Below are 22,240 nucleotides of genomic sequence, written 5' to 3'. Positions count from 1 at the left end.
AACACTTCCAACACTTCCAACACTTCAAACACTTCAACACTTCAAACACTTCAAACACTTCAAACACTTCAAACACTTCAAACACTTCAAACACTTCAAACACTTCAACACTTCAACACTTCAACACTTCAACACTTCAACACTTCCAACACTTCAAACACTTCAACACTTCAAACACTTCAAACACTTCAAACACTTCCACACTTCCAACACTTCCAACACTTCCAACACTTCCAACACTTCAAACACTTCAAACACTTCAAACACTTCCAACACTTCCAACACTTCCAACACTTCCAACACTTCCAACACTTCCAACACTTCCAACACTTCCAACACTTCCAACACTTTAAACACTTAAACCAGTTAAAAAACACATTTTCCAAACAATTGAATTTTTAATTGGACATTGTGCGGTTGCTGGACCAATGAGGAACGACATGAACTGAATCCAGGACGTTTACATTTGTTTCAGTTACAAACAATTCCATTTCATCCCAATTATCATTATTTTCAATCGTCAATTTTGTTTTTGAAGTTTGAAACCAGCATCGAATATGAAGCCATGTGACCTGGACCACGCCCAGAGCCACGCCCAGGTTCAGAGCCACACCCAGAGCCACGCCCAGATTCAGAGCCACGCCCAGGTTCAGACTCACTTTCTGAGGCAAAAACGACTTCACTTTACTACAATAATTTGAATTGCATCAAATTTTGAATTTGAAATGATGGTAAAATTCTTGCATAAAAAATGTTAACGCTGAATTTTGCAGTACAAACTCCCCCCCCCCCCCCTCTGTGGGTGGTCTCTATTCTCTCCCTTCAGAGGCCCCTGGGAGCTCGAGGGTCTTCTACGGTTTAGTCCTGGTTTGGACCAGGTTTAGACCCGGATTAGACCCGGTTTGGACCTGGTTTAGACCCAGATTAGACCCGGTTTGTTCTGCGAGTGACACGCCCTGAGTTTCAATCTGAACCTGGTCTAAAAAATGTAGCAAAAACCCACATTTTTAATCTCCATTTTCCGTTCAATCAGCTGAGAGCAAACTGAGGAGGAGGCGGGGCTAACTTTGCTCCACCCAAACGCACCTTTTGGACCTGTCGGAGTCTTTTTACCGTCTCATGTGAAGTGCTTTTACATATTCTCCTCATTCTTCTCTTCTTGTTCTGTCGTCGTTTGTGGAGGAAAAGATGGTTGAAAAAAGCAGCAGCTCCACACCGTTTTTACAGATTCAAGCTCCAGCTGCGTTCACGCCGAGGACTTCAGGACTAACCCGTGTCATTCAAAATAAAACCTTAGAAAAGTGAAAATCACCTTATTGTGTCGAAGAGTTTAAATCTGCAAAGATTCGGCAGATTTTATTAAGTTTTTTTGATTAGTTGAAACAAACATTTTATTCATGTATTCGTACGGAAGCCCATTTCTGCCAGCGAGTACAAAATTAAACATTTAAACTCAAAATTACGACATTTAATCTCAAAATTATGACATTTAAACTCAAAATTGCGACATTTAAACTCAAAATTATAACATTTAAACTCAAAATTACGACATTTAAACTATGACATTTAAACTAAAAATCACAATATTTAAACTCAAAATTATAACATTAAATCTCAAAATTACAACATTTAAACTATGACATTTAAACTCAAAATTATAACATTTAATCTCAAAATTATAACATTTAAACTCAAAACTATGACATTTAAACTCAAAATTACAACATTTAAACTCAATATTACGACATTTAAACTATGCCATTTAAACTCAAAATTACAAAATTAAACTCAAAATTATAACATTTAATCTCAAAATTATAACATTTAAACTCAAAACTATGACATTTAAACTCAAAATTACAACATTTAAACTCAAAATTACGACATTTAAAATATGACATTTAAACTCAAAATTACAAAATTAAACTCAAAATTATAACATTCAAACTCAAAATTTTGACATTTGAACAAAAAATTACGACATTTAAACTCAAAATTACATTTAACATAAAATGTTATGTTAAATTTTAACATTTAAGTTATGACATTTAAACTCAAAATTATAACATTTAAACTCAAAATTACGACATTTAAACTATGACATTTAAACTAAAAATCACAATATTTAAACTCAAAATTATAACATTTAAACTCAAAATTATAACATTTAAACTCAAAATTATAACATTAAATCTCAAAATTACAACATTTAAACTATGACATTTAAACTCAAAATTACAACGTTTAAACTCAAAATTATAACATTTAAACTCAAAACTATGACATTTAAACTCAAAATTACAACATTTAAACTCAAAATTATAACATTTAATCTCAAAATTACGACATTCAAACTATGACATTTAAACTCAAAATTACAATGCTTAAACTCAAAATTATAACATTCAAACTCAAAATTACGACATTTAAATTATAACATTTCAACTCAAAATTATAACATTTAAACTCAAAATTACGACATTTAAACTCAAAATTATAACATTTAAACTCAAAATTACAACATTTAAACTCAAAATTATAACATTTAAACTCAAAATTACGACATTTAAACTCAAAATTACGACATTTAAACTCAAAATTGTAACATTTAAACTATGACATTTAAACTCAAAATTACAACATTTAAACTCAAAATTATAACATTTAAACTCAAAATTACAACATTTAAACTCAAAATTATGACATTTAAACTCAAAATTACAACATTTAAACTCAAAATTACGACATTTAAACTCAAAATTATAACATTTAAATTATAACATTTAAACTCAAAATTATGACATTTAAACTCAAAATTACAACATTTAAACTCAAAATTACGACATTTAAACTAAAAATTACAACATTTAAACTATGCCATTTAAACTCAATTACAAAATTAAACTCAAAATTATAACATTTAAACTCAAAATTACAACATTTAAACTCAAAATTACGACATTTAAACTCAATATTACGACATTTAAACTCAAAATTACAACATTTAAACTATGCCATTTAAACTCAAAATTACAACATTTAAACTCAAAATTACGACATTTAAAATATGACATTTAATCTCAAAATTATAACATTTAAACTCAAAACTATGACATTTAAACTCAAAATTACGACATTTAAACTAAAAATTACAACATTTAAACTATGCCATTTAAACTCAAAACTATGACATTTAAACTCAAAATTACAACATTTAAACTCAAAATTACGACATTTAAACTCAAAATTACGACATTTAAACTCAAAATTACAACATTTAAACTATGCCATTTAAACTCAAAATTACAAAATTAAACTCAAAATTATAACATTTAATCTCAAAATTATAACATTTAAACTCAAAACTATGACATTTAAACTCAAAATTACAACATTTAAACTCAAAATTATAACATTTAAACTCAAAATTACGACATTTAAACTAAAAATTACAACATTTAAACTATGCCATTTAAACTCAAAATTACGACATTTAAACTCAAAATTACGACATTTAAACTCAAAATTACGACATTTAAAATATGACATTTAAACTCAAAATTACAACATTTAAACTCAAAATTATGACATTTAAACTCAATATTACGACATTTAAACTCAAAATTACAACATTTAAACTATGCCATTTAAACTCAAAATTACAAAATTAAACTCAAAATTATGACATTTAAACTCAAAAGTGACATTTAAACTCAATATTACGACATTTAAACCATGACATTTAAAGTCAAAATTACAACATTTAAACAAAAAATTACAACATTTAAACTCAAAATTACAACATTTAAACTCAAAATTACGACATTTAAACTCAAAATTACGACATTTAAACTCAAAATTATAACATTCAAACTCAAAATTACGACATTTAAATTATAACATTTCAACTCAAAATTATAACATTTCAACTCAAAATTATAACATTTAAACTCAAAATTACGACATTTAAACTCAAAATTACGACATTTAAACTCAAAATTACGACATTTAAATTATAACATTTAAACTCAAAATTACGACATTTAAACTATGACAATTAAACTCAAAATTATAACATTTAAACTCAAAATTACAACATTTAAACTATGCCATTTAAACTCAAAATTACAAAATTAAACTCAAAATCATAACATTTAATCTCAAAATTATAACATTTAATCTCAAAATTACATTTAAACTCAAAATTACGACATTTAAACTCAAAATTTTAACATTTAAATTATAACATTTAAACTCAAAATTACGACATTTAAACTATGACATTTAAACTCAAAATTACAACATTTAAACTATGCCATTTAAACTCAAAATTACAAAATTAAACTCAAAATCATAACATTTAATCTCAATTATAACATTTAATCTGAAAATTATAACATTTAAACTCAAAACTATGACATTTAAACTCAAAATTACAACATTTAAACTCAAAATTACAACATTTAATCTGAAAATTATAACATTTTAACTCAAAACTATGACATTTAAACTCAAAATTACAACATTTAATCTCAAAATTACGACATTTAAACTCAAAATTATAACATTCAAACTCAAAATTACGACATTTAAATTATAACATTTAAACTCAAAATTATGTCATTTAAACTCAAAATTGTCATTTAAACTCAAAATTACGACATTTAAACTCAATTACAACATTTAAACTATGCCATTTAAACTCAAAATTAAACTCAAAATTATAACATTTAATCTCCAAACTATGACATTTAAACTCAAAATTATAACATTTAATCTGAAAATTATAACATTTAAACTCAAAATTATAACATTTAAATTATAACATTTAAACTCAAAATTATGACATTTAAATTAAAAATTACAACATTTAAACTATGCCATTTAAACTCAAAATTACAAAATTAAACTCAAAATTATAACATTTAAACTCAAAACTATGACATTTAAACTCAAAATTACAACATTTAAACTCAAAATTACGACATTTAAAATATGACATTTAAACTCAAAATTACAACATTTAAACTCAAAATTATAACATTTCAACTCAAAATTATAACATTTCAACTCAAAATTATAACATTTAAACTCAAAATTACGACATTTAAACTCAAAATTACGACATTTAAACTCAAAATTACAACATTTAAACTCAAAATTGTAACATTTAAACTCTAAACTATGACATTTAAACTCAAAATTACAACATTTAAACTCAAAATTACGACATTTAAACTCAAAATTATAACATTTAAATTATAACATTTAAACTCAAAATTACGACATTTAAACTCTGACAATTAAACTCAAAATTATAACATTTAAACTCAAAATTACAACATTTAAACTCAAAATTATGACATTTAAACTAAAAATTATGACATTTAAACTCAAAATTAAACTCAAAATCATAACATTTAATCTCAAAATTATAACATTTAATCTCAAAATTACATTTAAACTCAAAATTACGACATTTAAACTACAACATTTAAACTATGCCATTTAAACTCAAAATTACAAAATTAAACTCAAAATCATAACATTTAATCTCAATTATAACATTTAATCTGAAAATTATAACATTTTAACTCAAAACTATGACATTTAAACTCAAAATTACAACATTTAATCTCAAAATTACGACATTTAAACTCAAAATTATAACATTCAAACTCAAAATTACGACATTTAAACTATGACGATTAAACTCAAAATTACGACATTTGAACTCAAAATTACAACATTTAAACTATGCCATTTAAACTCAAAATTAAACTCAAAATTATAACATTTAATCTCAAAATTATAACATTTAAACTCCAAACTATGACATTTAAACTCAAAATTATAACATTTAATCTGAAAATTATAACATTTAAACTCAAAATTACGACATTTAAACTCAAATTTATAACATTTAAACTCAAAATTATAACATTTAAATTATAACATTTAAACTCAAAATTATGACATTTAAACTCAAAATTACAACATTTAAGCTATGACATATAAACTCAAAATTACAACATTTAAACTCAAAATTACGACATTTAAACTAAAAATTACAACATTTAAACTATGCCATTTAAACTCAAAATTACAAAATTAAACTCAAAATTATAACATTTAAACTCAAAACTATGACATTAAAACTCAAAATTACAACATTTAAACTCAAAATTACGACATTTAAAATATGACATTTAAACTCAAAATTACAACATTTAAACTCAAAATTATGACATTTAAACTCAATATTACGACATTTAAACTCAAAATTACAACATTTAAACTATGCCATTTAAACTCAAAATTACAAAATTAAACTCAAAATTATAACATTTAATCTCAAAATTATAACATTTAAACTCAAAACTATGACATTTAAACTCAAAATTATAACATTTAAACTCAAAATTACGACATTTAAACTAAAAATTACAACATTTAAACTATGCCATTTAAACTCAAAATTACAAAATTAAACTCAAAATTATAACATTTAAACTCAAAACTATGACATTTAAACTCAAAATTACAACATTTAAACTCAAAATTACGACATTTAAAATGACATTTAAACTCAAAATTACAACATTTAAACTCAAAATTATGACATTTAAACTCAATATTACGACATTTAAACTCAAAATTACAACATTTAAACTATGCCATTTAAACTCAAAATTACAAAATTAAACTCAAAATTATAACATTTAAACTCAAAACTATGACATTTAAACTCAAAATTACAACATTTAAACTATGCCATTTAAACTCAAAATTACAAAATTAAACTCAAAATCATAACATTTAATCTCAAAATTATAACATTTAATCTCAAAATTACATTTAAACTCAAAATTACGACATTTAAACTCAAAATTTTAACATTTAAATTATAACATTTAAACTCAAAATTACGACATTTAAACTATGACATTTAAACTCAAAATTACAACATTTAAACTATGCCATTTAAACTCAAAATTACAAAATTAAACTCAAAATCATAACATTTAATCTCAATTATAACATTTAATCTGAAAATTATAACATTTAAACTCAAAACTATGACATTTAAACTCAAAATTACAACATTTAAACTCAAAATTACAACATTTAATCTGAAAATTATAACATTTTAACTCAAAACTATGACATTTAAACTCAAAATTACAACATTTAATCTCAAAATTACGACATTTAAACTCAAAATTATAACATTCAAACTCAAAATTACGACATTTAAATTATAACATTTAAACTCAAAATTATGTCATTTAAACTCAAAATTGTCATTTAAACTCAAAATTACGACAATTAAACTATGACGATTAAACTCAAAATTACGACATTTAAACTCAATTACAACATTTAAACTATGCCATTTAAACTCAAAATTAAACTCAAAATTATAACATTTAATCTCAAAATTATAACATTTAAACTCCAAATTATAACATTTAATCTGAAAATTATAACATTTAAACTCAAAATTACATTTAAACTCAAAATTACATTTAAACTCAAAATTATAACATTTAAACTCAAAATTATAACATTTAAATTATAACATTTAAACTCAAAATTATGACATTTAAATTAAAAATTACAACATTTAAACTATGCCATTTAAACTCAAAATTACAAAATTAAACTCAAAATTATAACATTTAAACTCAAAACTATGACATTTAAACTCAAAATTACAACATTTAAACTCAAAATTACGACATTTAAAATATGACATTTAAACTCAAAATTACAACATTTCAACTCAAAATTATAACATTTCAACTCAAAATTATAACATTTAAACTCAAAATTACGACATTTAAACTCAAAATTACATTTAAACTCAAAATTACAACATTTAAACTCAAAATTGTAACATTTAAACTCTAAACTATGACATTTAAACTCAAAATTACAACATTTAAACTCAAAATTACGACATTTAAACTCAAAATTATAACATTTAAATTATAACATTTAAACTCAAAATTACGACATTTAAACTCTGACAATTAAACTCAAAATTATAACATTTAAACTCAAAATTACAACATTTAAACTCAAAATTATGACATTTAAACTAAAAATTATGACATTTAGACTCAAAATTAAACTCAAAATTATAACATTTAATCTCAAAATTACATTTAAACTCAAAATTACGACATTTAAACTACAACATTTAAACTATGCCATTTAAACTCAAAATTACAAAATTAAACTCAAAATCATAACATTTAATCTCAATTATAACATTTAATCTGAAAATTATAACATTTTAACTCAAAACTATGACATTTAAACTCAAAATTACAACATTTAATCTCAAAATTACGACATTTAAACTCAAAATTATAACATTCAAACTCAAAATTACGACATTTAAACTATGACGATTAAACTCAAAATTACGACATTTAAACTCAAAATTACAACATTTAAACTATGCCATTTAAACTCAAAATTAAACTCAAAATTACAAAATTAAACTCAAAATTATAACATTTAAACTCAAAACTATGACATTAAAACTCAAAATTACAACATTTAAACTCAAAATTACGACATTTAAAATATAACATTTAAACTCAAAATTATGACATTTAAACTCAATATTACGACATTTAAACTCAAAATTACAACATTTAAACTATGCCATTTAAACTCAAAATTACAAAATTAAACTCAAAATTATAACATTTAAACTCAAAAGTGACATTTAAACTAAAAATTACAACATTTAAACTATGCCATTTAAACTCAAAATTACAACATTTAAACAAAAAATTACAACATTTAAACTCAAAATTACAACATTTAAACTCAAAATTACGACATTTAAACTCAAAATTACGACATTTAAACTCAAAATTACAACATTTAAACTGACATTTAAACTCAAAATTATGACATTTAAACTCAAAATTACGACATTTAAAATATGACATTTAAACTCAAAATTACAACATTTAAACTCAAAATTATGACATTTAAACTCAATATTACGACATTTAAACTCAAAATTACAACATTTAAACTATGCCATTTAAACTCAAAATTACAAAATTAAACTCAAAATTATAACATTTAAATCTCAAAACTATGACATTTAAACTCAAAATTACAACATTTAAACTCAAAATTACGACATTTAAACTAAAAATTACAACATTTAAACTATGCCATTTAAACTCAAAATTACAAAATTAAACTCAAAATTATAACATTTAATCTCAAAATTATAACATTTAAACTCAAAACTATGACATTTAAACTCAAAATTACAACATTTAAACTCAAAATTATAACATTTAAACTCAAAATTACGACATTTAAACTAAAAATTACAACATTTAAACTATGCCATTTAAACTCAAAATTACAAAATTAAACTCAAAATTATAACATTTAATCTCAAAATTAAAACATTTAAACTCAAAACTATGACATTTAAACTCAAAATTACAACATTTAAACTCAAAATTACGACATTTAAACTAAAAATTACAACATTTAAACTATGCCATTTAAACTCAAAATTACAAAATTAAACTCAAAATTATAACATTTAAACTCAAAACTATGACATTAAAACTCAAAATTACAACATTTAAACTCAAAATTACGACATTTAAAATATGACATTTAAACTCAAAATTACAACATTTAAACTCAAAATTATGACATTTAAACTCAATATTACGACATTTAAACTCAAAATTACAACATTTAAACTATGCCATTTAAACTCAAAATTACAAAATTAAACTCAAAATTATAACATTTAATCTCAAAATTATAACATTTAAACTCAAAAGTGACATTTAAACTCAATATTACGACATTTAAACTATGACATTTAAAGTCAAAATTACAACATTTAAACAAAAAATTACAACATTTAAACTCAAAATTACAACATTTAAACTCAAAATTACAACATTTAAACTCAAAATTACAACATTTAAACTATGACATTTAAACTCAAAATTATGACATTTAAACTCAAAATTACAACATTTAAGCTATGGCATTTAAACTCAAAATTACGACATTTAAAATATGACATTTAAACTCAAAATTACAACATTTAAACTCATAATTACAACATTTAAACTAAATGTTACAACATTTAAACTCAAAATTATGACATTTAAACTCAAAATTACGACATTTAAACTCAAAATTACAACATTTAAACTCAAAACTATAACATTTAAACTAAAAATTACGACATTTAAAATATGACATTTAAACTCAAAATTACAACATTTAAACTAAAAATTACAACATTTAAACTAAAAATTACGACATTTAAACTCAAAATTACGACATTTAAACTCAAAATTACAACATTTAAGCTATGTCATTTAAACTCAAAATTATAACATTTAAACTCAAAATTACGACATTTAAAATATGACATTTAAACTCAAAATTACAACATTTAAACTCAAAATTATGACATTTAAACTCAAAATTACGACATTTAAACTCAAAATTACAACATTTAAGATATGATATTTAAACTCAAAATTACAACATTTAAACTCAAAATTACAACATTTAAACTCATAATTACAACATTTAAACTCAAAATTACAACATTTAAACTCAAAATTACAACATTTAAACTAAAAATTACATTTAAACTCAAAATTATGACATTTAAACTCAAAATTACGACAATTAAACTCAAAATTACAACATTTAAGCTATGACATTTAAACTCAAAATTATAACATTTAAACTCAAAATTACGACATTTAAAATATGACATTTAAACTCAAAATTACATCATTTAAACTAAAAATTACGACATTTAAACTCAAAATTACAACATTTAAACTCAAAATTACAACATTTAAACTCAAAATTACGACATTTAAACTCAAAATTACAACATTTAAACTATGACATTTAAACTCAAAATTATGACATTTAAACTCAAAATTACAACATTTAAGCTATGGCATTTAAACTCAAAATTACGACATTTAAAATATGACATTTAAACTCAAAATTACAACATTTAAACTCAAAATTACGACATTTAAACTCAAAATTACAACATTTAAACTCAAAACTATAACATTTAAACTAAAAATTACGACATTTAAAATATGACATTTAAACTCAAAATTACAACATTTAAACTAAAAATTACAACATTTAAACTAAAAATTACGACATTTAAACTCAAAATTACGACATTTAAACTCAAAATTACAACATTTAAGCTATGTCATTTAAACTCAAAATTATAACATTTAAACTCAAAATTACGACATTTAAAATATGACATTTAAACTCAAAATTACAACATTTAAACTCAAAATTATGACATTTAAACTCAAAATTACGACATTTAAACTCAAAATTACAACATTTAAACTAAAAATTACGACATTTAAACTCAAAATTACGACATTTAAACTCAAAATTACAACATTTAAGCTATGTCATTTAAACTCAAAATTATAACATTTAAACTCAAAATTACGACATTTAAAATATGACATTTAAACTCAAAATTACAACATTTAAACTCAAAATTATGACATTTAAACTCAAAATTACGACATTTAAACTCAAAATTACAACATTTAAGATATGATATTTAAACTCAAAATTACAACATTTAAACTCAAAATTACAACATTTAAACTCATAATTACAACATTTAAACTCAAAATTACAACATTTAAACTCAAAATTACAACATTTAAACTAAAAATTACATTTAAACTCAAAATTATGACATTTAAACTCAAAATTACGACAATTAAACTCAAAATTACAACATTTAAGCTATGACATTTAAACTCAAAATTATAACATTTAAACTCAAAATTACGACATTTAAAATATGACATTTAAACTCAAAATTACAACATTTAAACTCAAAATTACGACATTTAAACTCAAAATTATGACATTTAAACTCAAATTACAACATTTAAGATATGATATTTAAACTCAAAATTACAACATTTAAACTCAAAATTACAACATTTAAACTCAAAATTACGACATTTAAACTAAAATTACGACATTTAAACTCAAAATTACATCATTTAAACTAAAAATTACGACATTTAAACTCAAAATTACAACATTTAAACTCAAAATTACGACATTTAAACTCAAAATTACAACATTTAAACTATGACATTTAAACTCAAAATTATGACATTTAAACTCAAAATTACAACATTTAAGCTATGGCATTTAAACTCAAAATTACGACATTTAAAATATGACATTTAAACTCAAAATTACAACATTTAAACTCATAATTACAACATTTAAACTAAATGTTACAACATTTAGACTCAAAATTATGACATTTAAACTCAAAATTACGACATTTAAACTCAAAATTACAACATTTAAACTCAAAACTATAACATTTAAACTAAAAATTACGACATTTAAAATATGACATTTAAACTCAAAATTACAACATTTAAACTAAAAATTACAACATTTAAACTAAAAATTACGACATTTAAACTCAAAATTACGACATTTAAACTCAAAATTACAACATTTAAGCTATGTCATTTAAACTCAAAATTATAACATTTAAACTCAAAATTACGACATTTAAAATATGACATTTAAACTCAAAATTACAACATTTAAACTCAAAATTATGACATTTAAACTCAAAATTACGACATTTAAACTCAAAATTACAACATTTAAGATATGATATTTAAACTCAAAATTACAACATTTAAACTCAAAATTACAACATTTAAACTCATAATTACAACATTTAAACTCAAAATTACAACATTTAAACTCAAAATTACAACATTTAAACTAAAAATTACATTTAAACTCAATTATGACATTTAAACTCAAAATTACGACAATTAAACTCAAAATTACAACATTTAAGCTATGACATTTAAACTCAAAATTATAACATTTAAACTCAAAATTACGACATTTAAAATATGACATTTAAACTCAAAATTACAACATTTAAACTCAAAATTACGACATTTAAACTCAAAATTATGACATTTAAACTCAAATTACAACATTTAAGATATGATATTTAAACTCAAAATTACAACATTTAAACTCAAAATTACAACATTTAAACTCAAAATTACGACATTTAAACTAAAATTACGACATTTAAACTCAAAATTACATCATTTAAACTAAAAATTACGACATTTAAACTCAAAATTACAACATTTAAACTATGACATTTAAACTCAAAATTATGACATTTAAACTCAAAATTATAACATTTAAACTCAAAATTACAACATTTAAACTCAAAATTACGACATTTAAACTCAAAATTACGACATTTAAACTCAAAATTACAACATTTAAACTATGACATTTAAACTCAAAATTACAACATTTAAGCTATGACATTTAAACTCAAAATATAACATTTAAACTCAAAATTACGACATTTAAACTGACATTTAAACTCAAAATTACAACATTTAAACTAAAAATTACCACATTTAAACTCATAATTACAACATTTAAGCTATGACATTTAAACTCATAAATATAACATTTAAACTCAAAATTACGACATTTAAACTGACATTTAAACTCAAAATTACAACATTTAAACTCAAAATTACAACATTTAAACTCAAAATTACGACATTTAAACTCAAAATTACAACATTTAAACTCAAAATTACGACATTTAAAGTCAAAATGACGACTTCCTTTGGGGATTTCATGTTCTTCCCGGGCAGAGATGTTCTTCCGTACGTGTATTTAAAAATCACAATCGTCTCCTCGTGAGCGCGGCCGCATCAAGCTCTCGTCTCCTCTGTCCTCGTCTCCTCTGTCCTCGTCTCCTTTCCTCTCTTGTCGTGCCGCACTCAAACAAAAACGCTGCTGCAGCTTTAGAGGGCGGAGGCACTTTAAAATCTGTGACAAAAATATCAGTTTTAGAGGGAGAAATATCGTTTGACTTTGTGGAGTTCAGTTTGAGAGAAAAAACACAGATTTGAGTTTTGACGGAAATAAATGATTATGATGATTATTTAAGTCTAAAACATTTGGGACAATTTAAAAACCTCTACGTTTTAAGTCCTGGTTGAAATACAAATTCGGAGCCGCTTTAAATTGGGACTAAAATGATTTAATATTAATCTAGGAATGTTTACAAACAAAAAAAATCTGAATCGTCAGATTTCGGAATTTTTATTTTACAAAAAACTAAAATGCATAGAAAAGCAGAAGCTGGACGTTTGTGTGGCTCCGCCCTCGTCCCGCCCTCGTCCCCTGCCTCTCCCCGCCTTCGTCCCCTCCCTCGTCTCCGCCCTCGTCCCCGCCCTCGTCCCGCCCCCGCCCTCGCCCTCGTCCCGCCCTCGTCACCGCCCTCGTCCCCGTCCTCATCCCCCCCTCGTCCCCCCCTCGTCCTCGTCCCGGAGCAGAACTGACCTCAACGGCAAAAACACAAATGTAAAAATCTGTTTTTTCAGGAATGTATTTTTCTGAAATTGTACAGCTTTTATTTTTCTGCTGAAACGTGGAATGTAAAACTCACACAGTCAACGAATGTCAACGAGGAGCGAGTCGGGACAGACACTCGACATTCAGGCTTTTACTCACGAAACGCCCTGAAGGTGGCGCTGCGTCTGTGGCGTCACAAAACAAAAGCCACAATATTGAAAAGTCAAATCTGGACTCGCTCTTCGGTCTTTTTCCTCAGAAAAACTAAATATGCTTTTATTTACAGCTTTAATATGATGATTATAGTTATTATAATTATTATAATGATGATGATGATTTCTGTCTCGTGATCACAGATTTAAACAGGTTTAACTCAGACGAGGCCCAAATCCTGTTCTTTTTGATTCGTTTAATAAACATTTTGCAATTTGTCGCTGGTATTTAATGTTCATTTTGACTGATTGATTTGTTTTAGTTTGTATTTTTATTTTCAAAATGGCCTGAATATTTAGTCAAAAACTCCACAAATGTTGAACTGGTCATTTATTATTTTTATGATTATTATTCTTGTTGTTGTTGTTTTGAATGTTGGGCCTAAAAACCGAATCTGCCGTTTTCTTTTGCTTTGAAGCCGTTTCCGTGACGATCTCAGTCGTCGTTGAGCTCAGTTCTGCTGTAAAGACATTCAAAAAATATGACTTTAAATGTTTCAGAAAAATATATTACTTCTGTTTCTGAATCTCAGACGCCGAGCCACAGACTGAGCCCGCTCAGAACCGCTCAGGACCTGGTTTAGTCCTGGTTTAGTCCTGGGTCAGCCCTGGTTTAGAGCTGGTTTAGAGCTGATTTAGTCCCAGTTTAGAGCTGGTTTGTGGTGTGGCTCGGTGCAGAAATCTGTACTGTCTGTATTTGAGTAAAATACTTTAAGACTCTGCGGGACATGTCTTTTCTTTGACTCAAGATCCAGAACAGGAACCAGCAGGAGCCCGCTCCACTCGTCCGGGACTCGACCGGGACTCGACCGGGACTCGACCGGGACTCGACCGGGACTCGTCCGGGACTCGACCGGGACTCGACCGGGACTCGACCGGGACTCGTCCGGGACTCGACCGGGACTCGACCTGGACTCGACCGGGACTCGACCTGGACTCGACCTGGACTCGACCGGGACTCGACCTGGACTCGACCGGGACTCGACCGGGACTCGACCGGGACTCGACCGGGACTCGACCGGGACTCGACCTGGACTCGACCGGGACTCGACCTGGACTCGTCCGGGACTCGTCCGGGACTCGACCGGGACTCGACCGGGACTCGACCGGGACTCGACCTGGACTCGACCGGGACTCGACCGGGACTCGACCGGGACTCGACCGGGACTCGATCGGGACTCGACCTGGACTCGACCGGGACTCGACCGGGACTCGACCGGGACTCGACCGGGACTCGACCGGGACTCGACCTGGACTCGACCGGGACTCGACCGGGACTCGGCGGCATTCAAAGTCTGTGGTTTGTTCGAGTGTCACTTTGTGTTTCAGACGTAAAACGTTCAGGACTCGAGGGACGAGATCCAGATCTGAAGAAACGACACAAATGTTTAACACAAACGTCTTCACTTTGATTCATAAATATTTAAATTCAGTCGTTACTTAGCAACAGCATAAGGCCATATTCAAATCCAGGCCCGCGGGGAGGGACTGAGGAGGAGAGGCTGAGGAGGAGGGACTGAGGAGGAGAGACTGAGGAGGAGAGACTGAGGAGGAGAGACTGAGGAGGAGGGACTGAGGAGGAGAAGGGACTGAGGAGGAGGGACTGAGGAGGAGAGACTGAGGAGGAGAAGGGACTGAGGAGGAGGGACTGAGGAGGAGAGACTGAGGAGGAGGGTCTGAGGAGGAGAGACTGAGGAGGAGGGACTGAGGAGGAGAGAATGAGGAGGAGAGACTGAGGAGGAGAGACTGAGGAGGAGGGACTGAGGAGGGGGGACTGAGGAGGAGAGACTGAGGAGGAGAGACAGAGGCGGAGTGACTGAGGAGGAGGGACTGAGGAGGAGGGACTGAGGAGGAGAGACTGAGGAGGAGAGACTGAGGAGGAGAGACTGAGGAGGAGGAGAGACTGAGGAGAGACTTAGGAGAGACTGAGGAGGAGAGACTGAGGATGAGAGACTGAGGAGGAGAGACCGAGGAGGAGGGACTGAGGAGGAGAGACTGAGGAGGAGGAACTGAGGAGGAGAGACTGAGGAGGAGGAACTGAAGAGGAGGGACTGAGGAGGAGGAGAGACTGAGGAGAGACTTAGGAGAGACTGAGGAGGAGAGACTGAGGATGAGAGACTGAGGAGGAGAGACCGAGGAGGAGAGACTGAGGAGGAGGGACTGAGGAGGAGAGACTGAGGAGGAGGGACCGAGGAGGAGAGACCGAGGAGGAGGGACTGAGGAGGAGAGACTGAGGAGGAGGAGGGACTGAGGAGGAGGGACTGAAGAGGAGGAGAGACTGAGGAGGGGGAGAGACTGAGGAGGAGGGACTGAGGAGGGGGAGAGACTGAGGAGGAGAGACTGAGGAGGAGAGACCGAGGAGGAGAGACTGAGGAGGAGAGACTGAGGAGGAGGGACTGAGGAGGAGGGACTGAGGAGGAGGGACTGAGGAGGCGGGACTGAGGAGGAGAGACTGAGGAGGAGAGACTGAGGAGGAGGGACGAAGGAGGAGGGACTGAGGAGGAGGGACTGAGGAGGAGGGGAGACTGAGGAGGAGGAGAGACTGAGGAGGAGAGACTGAGGAGGAGTGACTGAGGAGGAGAGACTGAGGAGGAGAGACTGAGGAGGAGGAGAGACTGAGGAGGGACTGAGGAGGAGGGACTGAGGAGGAGAGACTGAGGAGGAGGGACTGAGGAGGAGGAGAGACTGAGGAGGAGAGACTAAGGAGAAGGGACTGAGGAGGAGAGACTGAGGAGGAGGGACTGAGGAGGAGAGACTGAGGAGGAGGGACTGAGGAGGAGAGACTGAGGAGGAGGGACTGAGGAGGAGAGACTGAGGAGGAGGGACTGAGGAGGAGGGACTGAGGAGGAGGGACTTAGGAGGAGGGACTGAGGAGGAGGAGAGACTGAGGAGGAGGGACTGAGGAGGAGAGACTGAGGAGGAGGGACTGAGGAGGAGAGACTGAGGAGGAGAGACTGAGGAGGAGAGACTGAGGAGGAGAGACAGGAGGAGGGACTGAGGAGGAGGGACTGAAGAGGAGGGACTGAGGAGGTGGGACTGAGGAGGAGAGACTGAGGAGGAGAGACTGAGGAGGAGGGGAGACTGAGGAGGAGGAGAGACTGAGGAGGAGGAGGGACTGAGGAGGAGAGACTGAGGAGGAGAGACTGAGGAGGAGGGACTGAGGAGGAGAGACTGAGGAGGAGAGACTGAGGAGGAGGGACTGAGGAGGAGGGACTGAAGAGGAGAGACTGATGAGGAGGGACCGAGGAGGAGAGACTGAGGAGGAGAGACTGAGGAGGAGGGACTGAGGAGGAGGGACTGAAGAGGAGGAGAGACTGAGGAGGAGGAGGGACTGAGGAGGAGGAGAGACTGAGGAGGAGAGACTGAGGAGGAGAGACCGAGGAGGAGGGACTGAGGAGGAGGAGAGACTGAGGAGGGACTGAGGAGGAGAGACTGAGGAGGAGGGACTGAGGAGGAGAGACTGAGGAGGAGGAGAGACTGAGGAGGAGAGACTAAGGAGGAGAGACTGAGGAGGAGGGACTGAGGAGGAGGAGAGACTGAGGAGGAGAGACTGAGGAGGAGGGACTGAAGAGGAGGAGGGACTTAGGAGGAGGGACTGAGGAGGAGGAGAGACTGAGGAAGAGGGACTGAGGAGGAGAGACTGAGGAGGAGGGACTGAGGAGGAGAGACTGAGGAGGAGAGACTGAGGAGGAGAGACTGAGGAGGAGAGACTGAGGAGGAGAGACTGAGGAGTAGGAGAGACTGAGGAGAGACTGAGGAGGAGAGGCTAAAGAGGAGAGACTTAGGAGGAGAGACTGAGGAGGAGGAGGGACTGAGGAGGAGAGACTGAGGAGGAAGGACTGAAGAGGAGAGACTGAGGAGGGACCGAGGAGGAGAGACTGAGGAGGAGGGACTGAGGAGGAGAGACTGAGGAGGAGAGACCGAGGAGGAGAGACTGAGGAGTAGGAGAGACTGAGGAGAGACTGAGGAGGAGAGGCTAAAGAGGAGAGACTGAGGAGGAGGAGGAGGGACTGAGGAGGAGAGACTGAGGAGGAAGGACTGAAGAGGAGAGACTGAGGAGGGACCGAGGAGGAGAGACTGAGGAGGAGAGACTGAGGAGGAGAGACTGAGGAGGAGGGACCGAGGAGGAGGGACTGAGGAAGAGGAGAGACTGAGGAGGAGAGACAGAGGAGGAGGGACTGAGTAGGAGGAGAGACTGAGGAGGGACTGAGGAGGAGGAGAGACTGAAGAGGAGAGACTGAGGAGGAGAGACTGAGGAGGAGGGACTGAGGAGGAGAGACTGAGGAGGAGGAGGGACTGAGGAGGAGAGACTGAGGAGGAGAGACTAAGGAGAAGGGACTGAGGAGGAGAGATTGAGGAGGAGGGACTGAGGAGGAGAGACTGAGGAGGAGGGACTGAGGAGGAGGAGAGACTGAGGAGGAGGAGAGACTGAGGAGGAGGGACTGAGGAGGAGAGACTGAGGAGGAGGGACTGAGGAGGAGGGACTGAAGAGGAGGAGAGACTGAGGAGGAGAGACTGAGGAGGAGGGACTGAGGAGGAGAGACTGAGGAGGAGAGACAGGAGGAGGGACTGAGGAGGAGGGACTGAAGAGGAGGGACTGAGGAGGCGGGACTGAGGAGGAGAGACTGAGGAGGAGAGACTGAGGAGGAGGGACGAAGGAGGAGGGACTGAGGAGGAGGGACTGAGGAGGAGGGGAGACTGAGGAGGAGGAGAGACTGAGGAGGAGAGACTGAGGAGGAGTGACTGAGGAGGAGGGACTGAGGAGGAGGAGGGACTGAGGAGGAGAGACTGAGGAGGAGAGACTGAGGAGGAGGGACTGAGGAGGAGGGACTGAGGAGGAGGAGAGACTGATGAGGAGGGACCGAGGAGGAGAGACCGAGGAGGAGAGACCGAGGAGGAGAGACTGAGGAGGAGGGACTGAGGAGGAGGGACTGAAGAGGAGGAGAGACTGAGGAGGAGGAGGGACTGAGGAGGAGGAGAGACTGAGGAGGAGAGACTGAGGAGGAGAGACCGAGGAGGAGGGACTGAGGAGGAGGAGAGACTGAGGAGGGACTGAGGAGGAGAGACTGAGGAGGAGGGACTGAGGAGGAGAGACTGAGGAGGAGGAGAGACTGAGGAGGAGAGACTAAGGAGAAGGGACTGAGGAGGAGAGACTGAGGAGGAGAGACTGAGGAGGAGGGACTGAGGAGGAGGAGAGACTGAGGAGGAGGGACTGAGGAGGAGAGACTGAGGAGGAGGGACTGAGGAGTAGGGACTGAGGAGGAGGGACTGAGGGGGAGGGACTGAGGAGGAGGGACTGAGGAGGAGAGACTGAGGAGGAGGGACTGAGGAGGAGGGACTGAGGAGGAGGGACTGAGGAGGAGGGACTGAGGAGGAGGGACTGAGGAGGAGAGACTGAGGAGGAGGGACTGAGGAGGAGAGACTGAGGAGGAGGAGGGACTGAGGAGGAGGAGAGACTGAGGAGGAGGGACTGAGGAGGAGAGAATGAGGAGGAGAGACTGAGGAGGAGGGACTGAGGAGGAGAGACCGAGGAGGAGGGACTGAGGAGGAGGGACTGAGGAGGAGAGACTGAGGAGGAGGGACTGAGGAGGAGAGACTGAGGAGGAGGGACTGAGGAGGAGAGAATGAGGAGGAGAGACTGAGGAGGAGAGACTGAGGAGGAGGGACTGAGGAGGAGAGACTGAGGAGGAGAGACAGAGGAGGAGAGACAGAGGAGGAGAGACTGAGTAGGAGAGACTGAGGAGAGACTGAGGAGGAGAGGCTAAAGAAGAGAGACTTAGGAGGAGAGACTGAGGAGGAGGAGGGACTGAGGAGGAGGGACTGAGGAGGAGAGACAAAGGCGGAGTGACTGAGGAGGAGGGACTGAGGAGGAGGGACTGAGGAGGCGGGACTGAGGAGGAGAGACTGAGGAGGAGAGACTGAGGAGTAGGGACTGAGGAGGAGAGACTGAGGAGGAGGGACTGAGGAGGAGGAGAGACTGAGGAGAGACTTAGGAGAGACTGAGGAGGAGAGACTGAGGATGAGAGACTGAGGAGGAGAGACCGAGGAGGAGGGACTGAGGAGGAGAGACTGAGGAGGAGGGACTGAGGAGGAGAGACCGAGGAGGAGAGACTGAGGAAGAGGAACTGAGGAGGAGAGACTGAGGAGGAGGAACTGAAGAGGAGGGACTGAGGAGGAGGAGAGACTGAGGAGAGACTTAGGAGAGACTGAGGAGGAGAGACTGAGGATGAGAGACTGAGGAGGAGAGACCGAGGAGGAAAGACTGAGGAGGAGGGACTGAGGAGGAGAGACTGAGGAGGAGGGACCGAGGAGGAGAGACCGAGGAGGAGGGACTGAGGAGGAGAGACTGAGGAGGAGGAGGGACTGAGGAGGAGGGACTGAAGAGGAGGAGAGACTGAGGAGGGGGAGAGACTGAGGAGGAGGGACTGAGGAGGGGGAGGGACTGAGGAGGAGAGACTGAGGAGGAGAGACCGAGGAGGAGAGACTGAGGAGGAGAGACTGAGGAGGAGAGACAGGAGGAGGGACTGAGGAGGAGGGACTGAGGAGGAGGGACTGAGGAGGAGGGACTGAGGAGGCGGGACTGAGGAGGAGAGACTGAGGAGGAGGGACGAAGGAGGAGGGACTGAGGAGGAGGGACTGAGGAGGAGGGGAGACTGAGGAGGAGGAGAGACTGAGGAGGAGAGACTGAGGAGGAGTGACTGAGGAGGAGAGACTGAGGAGGAGGGACTGAGGAGGAGAGACTGAGGAGGAGGAGAGACTGAGGAGGGACTGAGGAGGAGGAGAGACTGAAGAGGAGAGACTGAGGAGAGACTGAGGAGGAGGGACTGAGGAGGAGAGACTGAGGAGGAGGGACTGAGGAGGAGGAGAGACTGAGGAGGAGAGACTAAGGAGAAGGGACTGAGGAGGAGAGACTGAGGAGGAGGGACTGAGGAGGAGGGACTGAGGAGGAGGAGAGACTGAGGAGGAGGGACTGAGGAGGAGAGACTGAGGAGGAGAGACTGAGGAGGAGGGACTGAGGAGGAGGGACTGAGGAGGAGGGACTTAGGAGGAGGGACTGAGGAGGAGGAGAGACTGAGGAGGAGGGACTGAGGAGGAGAGACTGAGGAGGAGGGACTGAGGAGGAGAGACTGAGGAGGAGAGACTGAGGAGGAGGGACTGAGGAGGAGAGACTGAGGAGGAGAGACAGGAGGAGGGACTGAGGAGGAGGGACTGAAGAGGAGGGACTGAGGAGGTGGGACTGAGGAGGAGAGACTGAGGAGGAGGGGAGACTGAGGAGGAGGAGAGACTGAGGAGGAGGAGGGACTGAGGAGGAGAGACTGAGGAGGAGAGACTGAGGAGGAGGGACTGAGGAGGAGGGACTGAGGAGGAGAGACTGAGGAGGAGAGACTGAGGAGGAGGGACTGAGGAGGAGGGACTGAAGAGGAGAGACTGATGAGGAGGGACCGAGGAGGAGAGACTGAGGAGGAGAGACTGAGGAGGAGGGACTGAGGAGGAGGGACTGAAGAGGAGGAGAGACTGAGGAGGAGGAGGGACTGAGGAGGAGGAGAGAC

This window comes from Eucyclogobius newberryi, unplaced genomic scaffold (genome assembly GCF_026437365.1).
Source record: "Eucyclogobius newberryi isolate DKJ021-1_F unplaced genomic scaffold, fEucNew1.0.hap1 SCAF_16, whole genome shotgun sequence".
NCBI lineage: Eukaryota > Metazoa > Chordata > Actinopteri > Gobiiformes > Gobiidae > Eucyclogobius > Eucyclogobius newberryi.
This window is presented reverse-complemented; position numbering follows the sequence as displayed.